Source organism: Tupaia chinensis, unplaced genomic scaffold, assembly GCF_000334495.1.
Source record: "Tupaia chinensis unplaced genomic scaffold, TupChi_1.0 Scaffold000065_1, whole genome shotgun sequence".
Taxonomy (NCBI): Eukaryota; Metazoa; Chordata; class Mammalia; order Scandentia; family Tupaiidae; genus Tupaia; species Tupaia belangeri.
The window spans coordinates 4,255,692-4,273,934 of NW_006159523.1; the positions used below are offsets into that span (position 1 = coordinate 4,255,692).

General features: G+C 43.6%; 1 protein-coding gene and 1 pseudogene across 3 annotated transcripts in view; one reads left to right on the forward strand and one right to left on the reverse strand.

Annotated features, from left to right (window-relative positions):
* BCL2 (BCL2 apoptosis regulator) overlaps positions 1-18,243 on the forward strand; it is a 209,115-nt gene that overhangs the window by 72,615 nt on the left and 118,257 nt on the right. The window lies entirely within an intron of this gene.
* Positions 13,060-14,323, reverse strand: LOC102478364 (serine/threonine-protein kinase VRK1 pseudogene; annotated as a pseudogene).

Below are 18,243 nucleotides of genomic sequence, written 5' to 3' on the forward strand. Positions count from 1 at the left end.
AATTATATATATATAAAATCTAAGGAGAGAAACCCCCCCCCAAAAAAAAAGCAAACTACGTACGCAGATAACCTCCTTCTTTATGAGTGACGTGGTTTCCCAGTGTTGGTTGAATCTGATGGCATAGTCTATGTTTAATTTCTCATCGATGAAAAGTAACCTGGAGGCCAGATGGCAGGTTTTACTGGGGAGGATAGTTTTCTTCTCACCGGTCAGATCTGGGACTATTTCACCATGACTTTTCTGCCTGTTGGGCCTTTGGAAACATTTTGGCAGGTTGCGCAGTTATTTTGCTCATGTTGTGAGTAGCATTTCTCTGACCTTTTGTTATTTACTGAAACAGTCCAGCCTGTTTTCTTTTAAGAGAAGCGTGAAATGAAGGGGAGTCAGTCAGCACATGCTGACTTTGGTATCAGAAGACTAACTTTTGGGCTCTTTGGCACTGTGTATACTTTTAAAGTTGAGGGGTCATTGATCTCCTCGATTCTTATTCCCATGATTATAAGGAGTCTTTTGGAAGAACTTTTTTTTTCCCTGCTAAAGCAGATGCATGAGAAGTTGGTAATTTATTTAAAACTTTTCTTCGCATCTAAAAACACAACGCTGTAAGAGTTTTCTTATGGCATCTCCGGCCTCACTTGTGTTAAGCAGTGACATGATGTGTTCCAGGGCAAGGCCGTTTCGCAGTGGTCTGGTGACTTAGTGATGGGGCAGCCTCATGCCTCAGCTCTCACGACCCTGTGAGTCCAGACCATGAAGGTGATGACACCATTCAGGACACACTCGGTGGGCATCCTGGGATCTCAGAGGACCTTCTCCTCCTCCATTATCTGCCCATCTGTACCAGGATACCTGTCTCCCTGGTGCTTTCCTGCCTTTCCCCTAGTAGATAATTCCTCATTCGTTGTGGGCTGACTTACAAGAGAATTGGAAGTGCCAGGATCCAGTTACATCATTGGAGATGAGAAAATATGCATTTTTACATGTGTTTACCTATCTGTCTGTTCCTGGCTTCCCTTTATCTGCTTATCTATCGATCTCTATCACAGACAGAAGAGTCAACACGAATCATGTCTTTTTGTTGGGATCCCCATAGTTCTGAAACTCAGTTGCTGGTGTTGAAGACACCACTCAAATTTGTCATGTTAATTTTCTTGGCCAAATATAAAATGATCATCACGTACAAAAAATAACCCAGTAGGTCATTAATTAAGGCTCAAGATCATTTAATAATGATCTACGTGTTTGAGAATCACCATCTAATAATGGGCCGTTGCTTTAGAGATGTTTCTGTTCATTTCTTCAATCACTTAGTAACATTCTTACCACACTGTGCTCAGTGCTGGGGATACACTAGTGAGCAAAAGAAACCAGCTTCTCATGATGCTCATCTGAAAATGCAGAGATACAGACAATAAATAAGTAAGCCAAAGAGTAAGGTAGTGGTAGACGACAAAAAACGACAACGTAGGGGTGACTAGAAAGGGGAAAGACCAATGTAGACTGATGTGTTTAAACTCCATATTGCTTTGGCACGAGACCTGTAAGATGAGTCATAAGTCCGGGGGTGGGGGTGGGGATTCTGTAGCTAGAAGGTAGAGCAATGCCCTGGACTAAGTTAAGACTCCTCTCTCGTCCATGTTCTTTGTTGAATGACCTTGTTTATATGTTGGCTGCTTGGAGCTACAATCTGATGACTCAACGTCTAGGTGGTTGGGCACATCCATGAAACAATGAAGGATGCTGTTTGGTTAGAATACCAGTTGTCTTATAGGATGCTGGTGAGCCCAGTGTGAACCGTTCATACGCATAGCTCTCTCTCTTCACTCTGTTTTCCTAGCTCCCGTATTTCAGAGGGGCTACATTTTACAGACTAGAAGGTAAGTTGACTTCATTTCTTAGAGGAAAGTCATAGGAAATACTTAGAAATACTGGGAGTAGAAGAAATTAGCAGCGTAGAGTTGCAAATGCAGTCAGGCTAATAGGCCAGCCATAATGGTTCAGTATGAACGCAACACTCTGTGACGCTGAGCACACATAGGGAGGTCCTGGATTCACAGCCTGGGACCTCCTTGTGCATACCCACGATCTGGGCTGGCTGTGGGATAGCGCAGTGTGCGAACCCTGCATAAAGTGCCTGTTTCTCTCTCTCCTCTCTCTCTCTCTTTCTCTCCCCTCTCTGTTTCTCTCTCATAGAATAAATAAACTAAAAAAGAGAAAATACAGTCAGGCTAAGCTGGGCAAGCTACTGCCAAATAGCAATGATTTTCTCATGGAACTTTAAAAAAATTGCCTTTTTAAACTTTTTATTTTGAAATAATTATAGACTCACAGGAAGTTGCAAAATTAGCACAGAGAGTTCCTGTGTCCCCTTCTCTAATCCCCACCAAGGGTAACAGCCTGCATAACTAGAGTGCATGGTATGGTGCATGTGGCATACCTTAACATCAGGAAAGTGCCATAGTGTAATCTTGCGCCTCGTATTGCACTCAGCCGTGTGTGCATGTGTATTTTCTTCAATGTCTAGATCTCTGTAGCAGCCACTGCTATTATGACACCGACAAGAAACTACCTTGTCTCACAGCACTTGTGTGTGTGAGGAATAGCAGATGCTCTCCTGCTTCTAGTCCAGCCGGGGTCTGGATGTCTCTGCAGTCAGGACAAGTCTCCGTGCTCTATTGCTTGCTTTTTCAGATATAGAGTCTGCTTAACTGACATACAAATGGGGTTTCTTGGTCTGACTTATATGAGGACCATCTACAAGCCAAGAACCGAAAAACATGTTTCAATTAGGAACTTCAACCGCATCATGGAAGTCCGTCAGCTGACACCCAGTTAGCTTAAGCAGCAGTACAGGTCTCGTGGCCTCAATAGTTTACTTCTAAGAAGAATGAAACTCTCCCTGGTGCCACGTAACGTGGGGGTTTGACCATTTATGTGGGCATTTACTACAGCATTTCTTGATGGTGCCTGAGAAAGCACACTCACCAGAGATGGGCCAGCAGTCATGGGAAGGGTGGGTGCACACCTTAGAGACAGAACAGATGACAGAAAAATCCCCCCTTGTGTGCGGAAGCGAGAACCTTTTGGACGTGCAGTGAGCAGTGAGGACTTAAGGTGCAGGCTGAAATGGAAACACACCATAAACAGATTGAGAGGGAGACAACAGATTTAAGGGAAAACATCTGCTGCTGGATCTGACATCCAAAAGTTGCATCTGTGGCCTAGGATCAACCTTGTAATGCTTAAAAACGGAATGCAAAGAGGCCCACTGCGGGCTCCAAAAGCGTCTTGGTTTCCTCAAGATTTTCTGTTCACTCTGCCCAGAAGGCTGCCGGGCCTGATGAGACGGACGCGTACATTCCTCCTTTGACGCCGAAGTGACGTTCTTAGAAGTGAACTTTAGAATGACTGACTGAAAGGGCAAAATATATGAAGTCTTCATATATTTTGTATGCGAAGTAGAAGTTTCGAGTAGTCACAAAGTTGGAAGCCAGAAGAGGAAAAGGGGTAATGTCCTCATGAAATCTCAGTGGGGATTCAGAGCGCCTCTCCTGCTGCTAGAATGAGCTTAAAATTTGTCACATTGGTCTCTTGACTGATGTGTTAGGTTTTCTCTGTAGACACAGCTCAAGGAGGCTAATTTAAAGGAAGCAGAGACTAAGCGTGCTCCATAGATGTGCCAGTTCTCAGTTTCTCTGAGTGGAAGCAGAAGACGATTATGAGTGAAGAACTGATCCTTCACCCTCCCTCCTCACAGCCTTTAGAGTGGGATGCTGATAAATGTATACTTCATTTTTGTTGATTTTTTTTCCCCCTGAAGAATTTAAATGACCCAATCCATGTTACCTGAAGATGGCCATAACTGATGTGAACTTGTCCCAAATTACTGTGAGCAACCTGTGGGGAACTTTCACAATACCCTACAGCCTGAGGTCCCTCTCACTGACCTCTCCACTTGCTTCTCTTTTTTTAGTGTATGTGTTGCCGAAGTGAGCACTCCACTTGCTTCTCTTTTTAACTCTTGCTTTTATTTTATGCATCTTACTTCAGACCAAGATGGCAATAAGACTCCTATGTGCCACATAGGAATCTATGTTTTGGGGAATTTGCAGTTTTATCTAATAGGAATTAAGTGTGTATAAGTAATCACTTCATGAACATGATCTTCCCGGCCCTGTTTTGAGTAACGGTGAGAATGACCTCTTTGTGGCAGGAGCAGCAGGGCATGTTTCAATGAGGAGTGACTGATAGTACCAGATTGTCACAAGACGAGAAGGGTAGGAAATTCCATAAACAGAAGAGAGGAACCAAGGCACTGGAGTGTTGCAAAAAAAGCAATACGTGATGATCCGTTAACGAAAGCTCACCTGCCCTCCGGGTTCAGAACTGGTGGCTTAGTCATTTCACCCTCCAAAGCTGGCACGTGACAGGCCGTCAGCATGTATAGAAATACCTTGGGTCATGTTTTCCTGACTTCTCAACAATCCTCACCCTATTGTGAAAATTAGAACAAGTTACATGAAAGCCAGAAAATATGCCTCTCCAAAGATTAAATGTGGTAAATGTGAACTCAGATCTTTTGATTCCCAGTGGTATTTTCCATTTCCAGGTGTAGTGGTTTCTCGCTCTCTCCAGGTTTCTAATTCTTTAAAAATATGTATCCTATCGCCTTCATGAGGGAGAGTGGCAGAGCACATGCAGGAGGGCAAGCACACTAGAGGGCGGGTCTTGTCACACCATGATCCTCTCCTTCTAGGCCTCCAGCCGGTCGGGATCTTGGGTGCATCCACATCAACACGTTTCAAGGTGACTCAGTGTCCAAGCCACCGTTGGTCACTCCACTTCCAGCAGGTCAGTAGGCTGTCACCTGCATCACTGTGGCTGGGCCCCTTCTAATTATTTGAACCTGGTATTGAGGAGAAGCTTGACATAATGGAAAGGCTCAAATTTAATTTTTCTTTCTTAGAAGAAATCTCTAGAACCATTGTGTCACAACCTGGGGTGAGGGGAGTGCTGATACAGCTTGAAAATCCACACCATAGGATCATGCATCTCAAAATACATCATCTGGGGCACTCATTAGTATGTTGTAGTTCTACATTTCCTTGTACATGGAAAAGGACTAGTTGAATTTTTCCAAATCAGTCCATTGTCCTAGGATTTCATGTCCTTTGGGTGTTGGCCACAGATCAAGTTCACACACACACACACACACACACACACACTCTCTCTCTTTTTTTTTTCTATTGTGTTTTCACAAAAGATGACCTGACAGTGAGGCAAAGAGTGATGATGGTTAAGGCACTCACTCTCCAATCAGGCCAGGCTTCCAGGCTGGGCCATCTTGTTTTCATCAGATTCTCATAGTTATCCTTTACTTCTCTGTGTTTGCTGAGCTTTGGAAATTCTGTTGTGCTCTTCATAGCTGGATGTCTTCCAGAGGGTCATCAAGAAAAAGGAGTCTCTTCTGCGTTAATCACCTTGGGAAGGATTTCAACCGTAATCAGACACTAGATGAGCTGGTGGAGAGCAGGAAGGATGAACGTTTTATTCGCCCTTTCCAGGAGTGTCAAGTTCAGTGTGACCCTTTACCCTGTGACCCTGAGACCTCATCACATCAGGTTAGCTCAGTAATGATGATGTAAATGGCAAAACTACCACTCTCATTTCTTGGGATAAGAATTGTTCCTTTTAAAGGCATGCAGTGTACAAAATATGACCATTAAATATGCTTGGAGGAACAGCTAATTTCCATATGTGCTTTCCTACTTATTTTTATTATTATTATTAAGTGAATTGTTATTATGGAGTCCCAAAACAACTCTTAAAAGTTGTGTTTCTTGGGGCCAGCAGGTGGTTAAGGGCACTGGATTCCCACATGACTGACTGTGGTTTTGAGTCCTGGACCTGACAACATGCTCTCTAACTTCTCTTTCTCTCACTCTCTCTCTGTCTCTCTCTCTCTCTCCTCCCTCTCTTGTCAAATTAAAATAAATAAGTAAATAAAGTAAAATAAAATAATTCTTAAAAAAAAAGTTGTTTCCTGCACTTGAAAATTCTCGAAAACAGAGGCACTACATAAAAATTTAAGGAGTCTACTGAAGTTTGTGGCAAAGATAAATGCCATAAATTAGTGGTCAAACCAAATCTTGCTCACTACTTGTTTTCGTAAATAAAGTTTTATTGGAATATAGCCATGCCCACTTGTTGATGTATTATCTATATCTACTCACATGCTACAACAGAGTTGAGAAATTATGATAGTGATCATGTGGCTTAAAATCATGAGGGGTAGGGGGGGACCAGCAGATAGCATAATGGTTACGTCATTGGACTCCCACGTAGTTGCCCGCAGTTCAAGTCCTTGATCCAGCAACTTAAACTCACACCAGCATGTGTCTGTGCGTGGCTGAGATCCCATGAGAATAGAGGAGAAGGGATTACAGCGTGGCATCCCCTCTGAGGGGTGATTGCTCACGTTCTGTTTCTCTGCCTTTCTCACACACCTATAACAAAGATCTCTAAAAAAAAAATCATGAGAGTATTTCAAAGCATCCATGGGAAAAATAAAATTCAAGAGTGAGTTTCTTTTGGTGCAAAAACATTTTGAAACTCATCATAGTTTTCTCATTCTCTGCATTTTCCATGGACGTCTTGAAGACCTCTGGTATTTACTATCGGGCCCTTCACTGGACGTTTTCCAGCCTCCACTGTAGCCATTTTTGTGGTTTTTACCTGCTCACTTGCTCACTTATTCATTACTGTGGTGGACACAACTCTGATAATAACCTTGGGTATGTAAAGGTGCAAGAAGAGGGGCCAGGCAGTGGCACAGCAGTCACACGGCTGGACCCGCAGGGGCAGGATCCTGAGTTCACGCCCAGCACCTCCCTGAGCAAGCTGGGCATGCTCATGTGTGCCTGTGATCCGGGCCAGCTGAGCCTGGGTGGGTCATGCATGAGGGCCCTACTGGAGTGCCTGTTTCTCTTTCTATCTGTCTGCTTCTCATGGAAGAATACATAAATAAACTTTAAAAAATTAGGGGACTAGCAGTTAGTGTAATGGCTATGTCGCTGGACTCCCACGTAGTCGACCGCGGTTCGTGTCCTGGACCCGGTGGCTTAAAACTCACGCTGGGCGGGTGTGCATGCGTGCCCAAGATCCCGAGAGGAGAATGGAGAAGAAGGGATCGCGGCGTGGTCATCCCCCCTGAAGGGTGATTTCTCGCTTTCTGTCTCTCTGTCTGTCTGGTGAGCACATGCAGCCTATAGCAAAAACCTCTCCAAAAAAAATGACTAAAGTAGTCTCTAATGTCCAAGAACTTGTTATAGAGTGGTCACATACTCAAATAGCCATCTGACAAGGCAGGGTGCTTATGATAGACAAGAAATAACTAAATCGATGTGGTAGTTTGAGCTGGTGAGAGCTCCTGACGAAGGGAGGCATTGGGAGATGCACAAGATATTGCTTCCATAACTGTGTTCGGTGATTTCCCAGTAGGAACTTCATGAGAAATAAGAGCAATTTCCTTCACGGAATTTTATAAATCACAGTATCCAAAGGGTGGAAATGATTTAAGATATTACTTTGTGTCTAAATTTCTTTATCTGGATGTGCATTTCCCCTGTAACTACGGGGATAATCATATTTATAGAAAATCTGGGAAGGTTTGAAGGAAGGTTTTTTCCTTCAGAGTGGGAAGACAGAGGGAATTCCTGTTCTTTTACTGACTAGTCACTGTATAAAACAATATTGGGACCAGCAGATGGCGTAATGGCTACGTTGCTGGACTCCCATGTAGTCGACTGTGGTTCAAGTCCCAGACCTGGTGGCTTAAACTCACGCCGGGCGCGTGTGCGTGCGTGCCCAAGATCCTGAGAGGAGAATGGAGGAGAAGGGATTGTGGCATGGCCATCCCCCCAGGGGGTGATTTCTCACTTTCTGTCTGTCTCTCTCTGTCTTTCTGGCGAACGCACGCGCCCTATAGCAAAAACCTCTCCCCCTCCCCCACAAAAAAAATTAAATCCTATGGAACTTAAAGAAACGATCTTGAGGGGGAACTCCCCAAATATCAAATGGATTGTTAAAACAAGATAAAATTCTAGATCCCCAGACATGACTCAATGATAGTTACATTTCTGCCTTCTCCAAGATGCCATGGTGCATAAATGTGAGCCGAGCTTTTGGTAAGTCTGCCCTGGTTTGCAGAAGCCCTTTCAGGGCTCAGCCCCCAACCCTGGAACAGTTCCTTGCATGAAGCCTACCTGAGTCTCCCCAGTTGGGATTCGTGTCTGCCTCTTCATTTATGAACTGCATGAGGGTGCATGCCTTTCTTCTTTTTCTTCACCAATTGTGCCTAGTCCGTTATGTGTGTTTCCAAATACCCATTGAATTATCTTTAATTGAACGCAGACATAATCTAGGTGGTGACTGGGGGCCAGCAGGTGGTATAGCGGTTAAGGCGCTGGACTCCCACATGGCTAACTGTGGTTCGAGTTCCAGACCTGGCAGCTTGAAACTCATGCTGGGAGCATCTGCGTGCGTGCCCAGAATCCTGAGAGGAGAATGGAGGAGAAGGGATTTCAGAATGGACCTCCCTCCGCCAGGGCATGATTTCTCATTTTCTCTCTCTCTGTCTCTCCGCCAAGCACACACACCCTATAGCCCTATAGGAAAAATAAAAATAATTTATAAAACACCACAAAACTAGGTGGCTGATTTAGTAAAGGATTCAAGGATTTCAGGTTAATCTAACAGTGAGGTGAGTAAAAATGTTCCATTCTGCTTCCAGTCAGGTATCAAGATGCTGGGGTAGACCAAGCAGGGTGGTGCAGTAGTAGCACAGTGCTCCTCAGTGCTAAGAAGCACGGGAAGGCCCTGTGTGTGTGCCCCGAGGCCCCCTGGTGCATGCTGAATGTGTTTGTTGTGCCTGCGGTCCTCCAGGTCCTGATTCTAGGGGTGGATCACGGTGTGAGGATCCTGCTGGTGGCTTAGTCTCTCGTAGAAAAAAGAACAAACTTTTAAAAATTGGCTAAATTCTAGCCATCCTTTTTTTTTTTTTTAACATGTATTTGTAACAATGAAGGTGTTTGAGCTAATGCCGCAGTTTGGTTTTAGGATACCAACCCTGTGATGTTGTGTTTATTGAGAACATACTGTTTTGAGTGATAGAGTGAGCATGTTTGGTGAGAAAGCTACTGAAAGAAAACCATGTGACCCAATCAGTTCATGAAAATGTTCTGGGACACACGAACCCAAATATTTCATGCTTGCTCCCTCTGAGAAGGGGCTCACTGCAGTTAGCTACCCGCTGCCCCAGCTCTCCCCTGTCCCCCAGTGCTTCCTGGTACTCCAGGATGGACAGTCTGGAAGCTCATTGCGCTGGTCCCCTTCCCCTCCCAGAGCACAGAGCATGTTCCAGGGAACTCAGTTACTGCGTCCACATGTGTGGGTGCAGCCAATCAAAACGGCCTGAGTAAACATCGGCTCTGCCTTCCCTCAAGCCCCTCCGTGTATTTATGAATGGGCTTGCTTCATCATTTTCTTTTAATGTCAGTAGCCAGGAAGTCAGAAAGCATTACCTTTAAAACAGGGGAAAAAAACATTACAAATACATACATTTCCAGCTGGGGCAGACACTAGCATAGAAAATGACTTCACCGTTCGCCAGAGGCCCCCCATCCCTCTGGGAATTTTCCCGAGTTTCTGATTTATAAAGATCACTTTCGAGGGCCTAGAAATGCTTAGGGGAGGTTAAATGACTGATTATCTTGAAGTTCTGTTTTCAGGGGAGGCTTTCTGGCCGGCTGCGGATCGGTCCCATGTAGCGCTTGGTGGCATGAACTCACTTGGTTTCTGCCCACATCACTGCATTCCTGGGATGCCGTTCACAGGCCTTAGCAAGATCATCTGACAGCCGCCTGTGGGGTCAATGAACTTTATACATAATGAAACCCTCGCTGTTAGAATCCGGTTCTCCCTCCCTGAGAAGCAGAGAAACTACATGTATGTGGCCCTCCGTGACCGGCCAAAAGTTCTGTGGAGGACTCAGGCTAGTTTCACATGATTTAATGCGGAACCGAGTAAGAAAGTGATTGTATCCTCTACCGGGCCTCACAGAACAGTCACCACCCACACTGTTTATTCAGACTGGGATCTTGGCCATTTGGGGTTTAAGCCAGAAGAAAAGGGGGGGCAAATCCAACCCTGGAATGAACGCTTTTGAAACTCTGTATTCTCCATGAAATGCAGCCAAGGATTCTTTTTAAAATCTATTTAAAATCAATTACTGGGATCATATTTTCATTTACAATGGATTGTTAGGAACAGCTAATTCTCTGTTTCCATCTCGATTTGGAGCAGAGGCTGCAATGAGAACCATTGCTGTTTTGCCAGGGTGTCTTGATGCTACCACCAAACTCTGTGTGGTAATTGGGCAACTATGACCTTTGACCGGCTTCCCGTAAAATAACGAAGAAAGGTGTGAGGAGGCCAGGACCGAAGGAAAACAAGCTAGAGGGACTGCAGTGACCCCGCTTCCCTAGGGGCAGGAAATATACAGGGGGCGCGGGGGACTCCGTAGGCCCAGGAAGCTAGAGGCGGAGTCGGTGACTGGGGGAGGGTCAGTGAGGCCGGGTCCATCTGTCCCTGGCCAGGACTGCAAAAATCCACCCCAAGCATGTGAGATTGCATCGTAGTTTTTAAAGATCTCTAGAGGAGATTCCGGAACCTCCCTTGGTTACCCACCACACTACTTACAATGCCTACAGCCAGGAACTTCTTTCTTATTTCCAGCCCCACGTGTGCATGTGGTGTTGCTCGGGAAGAGTTACGGATGGAGACCACGCCCACCTTCCCACAGCGTGTTTACTCCGCTGGGCTGGAGCGGGTTCCAAACACCTGGACCTCCATAGAGAGGCTCCTGGCCGCCCGAGAGGGTCCCAGGGGACCAGCGGATACCGGACACCACTGCGAGTCATTGTGTGTGTGTTACCAGGAGGGGAAGGACATAGCTGCGGCATGCCTGGGGGGAGCCACAAACCATGTGCACATATTAAATGCGGAAGCTCCTGTTTTGGATTTTAAAAGAAAAAAATTCTGAAAAACAGAACGGAGAGTCTAGCATCTAACCGCCCTCAAGATGGTAGTCTACTCCTCAGTCTCAAATAAGTGGAGCTAGAAGGCGAGGGTAAGGGACGCGTCTCTGCAAGATCTCAGGGTAAATCTCCCCGACACAGTGCCCGTCCTTAACTCATCTCCATCGTGTGCTCTGAAGACCCGAGGATGCAGGACCGCGGGCCACTTTTCTCACTTCCTCCAACCCCTTCCTCCTCCTGGCAGATGCACAGTGACTGGGCAGCCCCTCCACCAGGGAATTACAGATTCATTGAAAAACTGTCAGATGACTCGAGCTGCCAGGCGTCTTCCCTTTTTAACAAGTTATGTCATTGCCTTTCCTCAGGCTGCGGTTTGTTCCAGAAAGGAAGAAGTCGTCCTGTCCTTCACCCGCCTGCCCCCAGTTGCAGTTCCGTGTGTTCAGTGCATGACTGACTGAGCGCAGTGGGCATCCCAGTGCCATAGGCGGGGCTTTGAGCGCTGGGCCCTTGCCCCTTGGCTTCATCACCGGTCCAATAATAATAAAACAAGTCCTCCCGCTTCAGGGAACTCCTGAAAACCAGAGATAGTATGCAACGACATCTTTAAAATGTGCTAAACAGGACCAGCCCGTGCATGAGGGTTGAAGCGGCTGGATCCCACATGGTCCGTTTTGCGGTTTGAGTCCTAGATCCAGAATTTGAGAAACAGTGGGCATGTGCTTAAGATTCAAGGGGACAATGGAGGAGAAAAAATTGTGGCATGGCCATCCCCTCTTGGGGGGTGCTTTCTCACTTTCCCTCTCTCTCAGTCTGTTTCTCTCCAGCAAGCACACGCGTCCTATAGCAGAATTAAAAAAAAAAAATTAACAGATGCCTAATTATGAAATAGTTCAAGCGAACAGGTAAGACAGAGAACAAGATAGTGAACACATGTGCATGCACCCTTATTCTGTCATATCCTTATCTATATTTGCTTCAGGTCTTCCTACCTAAGTTTCTTTTGAAAAGAGAGAGATAGGACCAGCAGTTAGCGTAATGGCTATGCTGCTGGACTCCCACGTAGTTGACCGCGGTTTGCGTCCCGGACCCGGTGACTTAAAACTCACACTGGGCGCGTGTGCGTGCGTGCCCAAGATCCTGAGAGGAGAATGGAGGAGAAGGGATTGCAGTGTGGCCATCCCCTGGGGGGGGGGGGGATTTCTCGCTTTCTGTCTCTCTGTCTCTGTCTCTGGCGAGCGCACGCGCCCTATAGCAAAAACCTCTCAAAAAAAAAAAAAAAAAGAGAGAGCCATAAAGCACCCTCCTCTCCATCTTTTTTCTTCCCTGAGCATCACAAGCGTCGGTCTAAATGGGAGTTCATTATGACCATACCTGGTTTTATCTTTCACACTTATGTACCCATAAACGGTGTGTTACTTTTATTTTTCAAATCAAGCAAAAAGAGACTTTTAAGTTTTGCATTTCCTTAAAAGTGAGGACTTTGAGAAACCTTTTTATCCCTCTCAGGAAATACACAATTAGAAAAGTGCACATCATATATAGTAGTTGTTCTTATATGTACTCCCGAACCTCAAACATGTACAGCTTGAGACCGCTTAAAGAGTATAAGAAGATCTGGGAATTTCATACTGTAGCCTTCAGTAAATTATACACAACATTTATTTTTTTTTAAAAAAGTTTCATTTCCAAAGACAGATAAATTTAATTACTGTTCACCCCACACCAGACTCACAAAAATAAGACACAGTAGAATAGGAGAAAAAAGTCCAATGAAAGGATAAAAAGAAAAATTGGGGGAGGGGCGGTGGTTAAGGTGGCTGGACTCCCAAATGGCTGACCATGGTTCGAGTCCTGGACTTGGCAGCTTGCTTTCTCACTTTCCTTCTCTCTCTCTTTGTCTCTGGTCAACTTCAATAAAAGAAATAAATAAAAGAATGACAATGAATAAAATTAAATAATTCTTAAAAAGAAAAATTGATTCACAGCATTTGATCTACTTCTAGACTCTACTCTCTGGTTCTTGAACGGGTCTGTGTGTCCTCCTCTGTGGATGTGAGCATTCCGTACCTTCAACACTAGGTTCTGTGCTTTCTTCAATTTCCTTTTTTCTCTTCCTTGTTTTTGCTTTCAAACCTCTATTCTCCACAGCGCTGAGGTCCGGTTTGCCATCATCCCGACTTCCTGTGGCTTTTAGTTCTTGTAAAAGAATATCTCATAAATTTTGATAAAGAGGTTTTTCAGTAGAGTTTAGTAATTTCTGTGTTTCCCTGTAGTTAGCAATTTCACCTGGCTTGTTTTTCTCAGGGAAACCTTTGTCCATCAAACCTGCAATATTTTCTCTGTATCTAATTTTGGAATCTCTAACGTAGGTAGGATCTTTCAAATTACCCTCCCAAGGAAGATGTCCACTGACCACTGGATCATGCAATAACCACGTATTTCCAAATCAAAATCACCACGTCTGGACAGGGCCACGCCATCGTGCACATCGATGTTTGTGAACTCGATAGTGCTGTGTGACATCTTTTCGGGCCTTCTTTGTACTCTTTATGAACTCCTTCTGGGCAGTACCGATATGCAAGGCCATATCTACCAGGTAAACATGGTCAGGATTTTTATAGGAGCTCCTCTGAATAGTCACCCCTAAATATGCCAAAGGAGCAGATTTGAGACTTTTGATATCTCCGTGTACAAACTTGTGTTCATAAATGTATTCCAGAATATTCAGACGTCTTAAGCTTAGCTTCAAGATGGTTTTCTGAAAAAAAATCTTTTGGCATTTGCTTCATATATTTTCTGAAGGCCACTCCTAAAGTGATCTATTATCCTAAACCTGTAACTTTTTCCATTTTTATCATGCAGACCAGACCCCCAATGCTCAGGAACCCCTAGGTACTTCAATTCACGGGCACGAATCCATTTTCGAATTCGCTCTGGTTTAGCAGTTCATTGAGAACTGTAATTCAGTAAAAAGGGGTCCGTTGTTCACTGGGTTCCACTTTTACAACACGGTGCATCACTGCAGACCGATTTTGAAGAATTCTTATCAGCAAGATAAATACAACCAAAGCCACGTTGGCCAATGGGTAATCCAAGTTTCCATTCTTTTTTTGCCGTGTCAGTTATTATCTCCACAGCTGCAAACTGTTCTGCACGACGTCTCCTTGCAGGGCCCTGTCTTCCAGCTTGAGCTGCTTTTACACGAGGCATTTTCGCCCAACACGCAGACAGCTTGCCTCCTGCCCAGTAGGAACTTCCCACCACGTTTGCCCACTTTTTTTTTTTTTAATTTAGAGATTTTTTTTTTTTTTGCTATGGCTACACGTGCTCGCTGGAGAGACAGAGACAGAAACAGAGAAATCACCCACCCAGGGGGATGGCCATGCTGCAATCCTTTCTCCTTCCTCTTGGCATCTTGGGCATGCACACATACACACCTGGCATGAGTTTTAAGTCACTGGGTTCAGGACTTAAACCACAGTCAACTGTGTGGGAGTCCAGCAAAGTAATCATTATGCCATCTGTTGGTCCCAACAATGTGTTGCTTTCTTTAAACTTTATGTAAGGTGACATCATGAAGTTTGTGCTCTACATTGCATTTGTAAGATTTGTAATTGTGAAACGTGGACCTCTATGTGGGGGGCCAAAATATGGCACCTAAAATATATTCCTTGGCATATTTAGGGGTGACTATTCAGAGGAGCTGCACATGCAGGATTCGCTCTGAAAATGTTGGGCTTTTGGCATCTGTGACATCATCAGTCAAGTAAGCAGTGGATGCAGGCTCTCATGGAGTGCCCCTTTATTGACCCAAGAACCATACCTTATGAAGGGATTAGAAGCCTGACACCTGGCTCAGAAAATCAAGACCATTTTTGCATCTCCTCTCACTCTCCCGTAGCTCAACCTCAAGCCTTTATCTGTTTTTGTGTTTTTGTTTTGTTTTTGTTTTTGTTGTTTCCTATATGGTATAAAACCTCCATTCATCTGGAACCTCATATTTGCCGGACTCTCAAGAACACTTGCACATGTTTTATAAACTTGTATGCTTTTTTCTCTGTTAATCTGGTTGTCATTGTATTTCATAGACAGAAAATCATGGACCCTTCAGACAGAAAGGATTAAATTGAAAACTTTGCTATATCGTCTCCATCCATTTTCCATCCTGTGTTGTAGTCTATTGTGTGAAGGGCATTGAAGTTGTTGCTAGCTTTTTGCTGTAAGAGATGGTGCCACAAATACACCTGTTCTTTGCACAGCATATGTTTCTCTTGGGTATGTAGTTAGTAGCAGAGTGATAAAATTAGCGCATCATCAGTTTTCCTGGATATTGCCAAATTGTTCTCCAAAGCGAAAGTATCAGTTCATCTTCTCCTGAGCAGGGTTTGAGAATGCCTGTTACTCCACAGTCTCTCCAGCGCTTGGTATGGTCATATTTAAAATTTTTTCTTTTGCCAATCTGATAGTTGTTTAGGTTTTAGATTGCAACTTCCTAATTGGTTACCACTGAGGTTGAGTATTTTTTCATTTGTATACTGTGGAGTCTTCCTCCATGAATTCTCTCTTTTCATCCTTTGCCCATTTTTTTGTATTGGTTTTGTTTCCTTACTGATAATTGGATTGTGCAATGTATACTTGATACCAGTCTCTTTTCCATTATATATGTGACAAAGGTCTTCTTTTGGTTTTATAATTTTATTTTGCTGATGGTGGCGTGCTAAAAGTTTTTTCATTCCTCATTTAATTTTATTTCGAAACAAGTCTGTGAGCTGTTTACTATTTCCGTTTCTATTTTATTGACGAGGGTAGTGCATTTTAGAAAGTTTAGGTAAATTGACTGAAGTCTCAGAACTGGAGATCAAATTCATATCTAGTTCCAGAACCCATGCTCGTAACCACTGATCTATGACATGAGCATAGACTGTCTCCATTTGGCAGATGAAAACTCCGAGGCCTAGAGAGGTTTACGATTGACTCAGAGTTGCAAGATGTGGCGGAACCAGAATCAGGAATATTTCTCAGGTACCCAGACTGCTAGCACAGCTGTGTACCTAGATAGAATGATAGGGGAAAGGGACAGATAAATCTCTCTTTTACACACACACACACACACACACCCTTTCAAAGCATCTTTAAAAAATTATGAAATTCTAAAATACAAAAAATACTATAGAAAATAATACAGCAATCAGTCAAGAACCCTCAACCCAGATTAAGTGTGGACATTTAGTTACGTTCAAGAAATATTTTTTAGCAGAAAAGGTTACAGTTAAAGCCTTTTTTGTACCCTACCCTGATACTATTCTTCACAGCTTTCTCAGACAGAACCACTCTTCCAAAGTTGTGTTGTTATATACCTCTGTTGCATTTTGCTATGTGGTTTTGTGTCACAAACAACTAACTAGTATTATTTTGTGAGTTTAAAAAAACCTGTGGTGAAATTCTCATTTGGAATTGCATCTTTCTGTAATTTGCTTTATTATTTGAAATTAAGTCTTTGAGATTGAATGTGCAGAGAGCTAGTTCCTTGATCTGCAGTATTGTCGTGGACTAGGTATTATGCCCCATCCCACTCTCCACCCCCTGCATTCATGTGTTGAAATGTTAGCTCACATTCTGATGCTGTTAGGGACTTTGGGGAAGTTATTAGTTAATGAAAGTAGAGTCCTCCTGAATGAGGTTAGTGTCCTTAAAAAGGGACCCCAGAGGGACCAGCAGGTAGTATGGTGGTTAAGACACTAGACTCCCATATGACTAACCACAGTTCAAATCCTGGGCCAAATCATGTCGAGCACACGTGAGTGCGTGCCCAAAGTCCCAGGAGGAGAATGAAGAAACTGGCATGGCCATCCCCCCAGGAGGTGGTTTCTCACTTGCCCTCTCATTGTCTCTCCCCATCTCTCTCTCCCACGAGCGCATGTGCCCTATGGCAAAAATAAAAACCTTAAAAAAAAATCAATAAAAATTTCAAAAAGGGCCCCTGGAAAACGTTCTCACCTCTTTGCCAGGTGAGAACGCAGCAAGAAAGTGCCACCTGAGAACGAGGAAGCAGGCCCTCACCAGGCACCTTCTGAGGCCTCAATCTTGAATTCCCAATCCTTAGAATTGAGAAACAAATGACTGCTGTTCAAGTCCACAGTCGTGGTATTTCTGTTATAGTAACCCAAACAAAGGCATGGATCAGTTTCTTCCTGTGACTAGATCACAATATATCAAATCCCTAATTGACAGGGGTTTAAAATGTTTCCAGTTTTTCATTTTATAAAGAGTGCTGTCACGAACTTCTTCAGACGTGTTTCCATGTAGACATGGTGAACTTCTCAAAGATGCAGGAGCCAAAGTGGGATTTCCGAGTTTTAGGGTGCAGGCATTATGAAATTGGGTAGATGTTGTCAAAATTATTCTCTCAATTTACATGTCCAGCAACTATGTAAGAGGGTTCTTAATTCTGCATCTTCCCCTGCTTTGGGCATTTTGGGGTTTTTAAGCTTTGCTGTTATGATTGGGTATCTCGTTGTGGTACTGATTTATATTTCTCTCTCTGCTGATGTGTGTTTGGTTTCTTTTTCTGTTTTTGGTCATTGGAGTTTTTTTTTTTTAATTTTATTTCCTTTGTATTACCAGTTTATCAACTTCATCCATTTCTTGTAGATGGTTATTAGATTTTTCCTTATAGATTACTAAGTGTTCACCATATATCCTGGATACATAGGAAATATTTCTTTTTCCGGAAAAGTGTATTTCTTGCCTTTAAACATTGCTTTCTGGTGTCTTCCATCATATAAAAAGGTTTACTATTGCATTTGTCATTTTTTCCTTGCTTTATGGTTTATTATTTGTCTTATTCCTAATCTGAGATGATGAAAGTAGTATCTAGGGTCCAGCAGGTGCATGGGGGTTAAGGGTGCTGGCCTCCCACATGACCGACTGTGGTTCGAGTCCTGGACCTGGTGGCTTGCTTTCTCAGTTTCCCTCTTTCTCGCTTTTGCTTTTGCTCTCCCTCTCTGGTCAAATTAAAAATAATTAAATGAAGTTCAATAAAATAAATCTCTTTTTTTAAAAATAGTATCTAAAAAGCATTTTTTCTAAATGGTTTTAAGTTAATTGTACTTTTCTTGAAACTTATTTTTGGATATAGCATGAG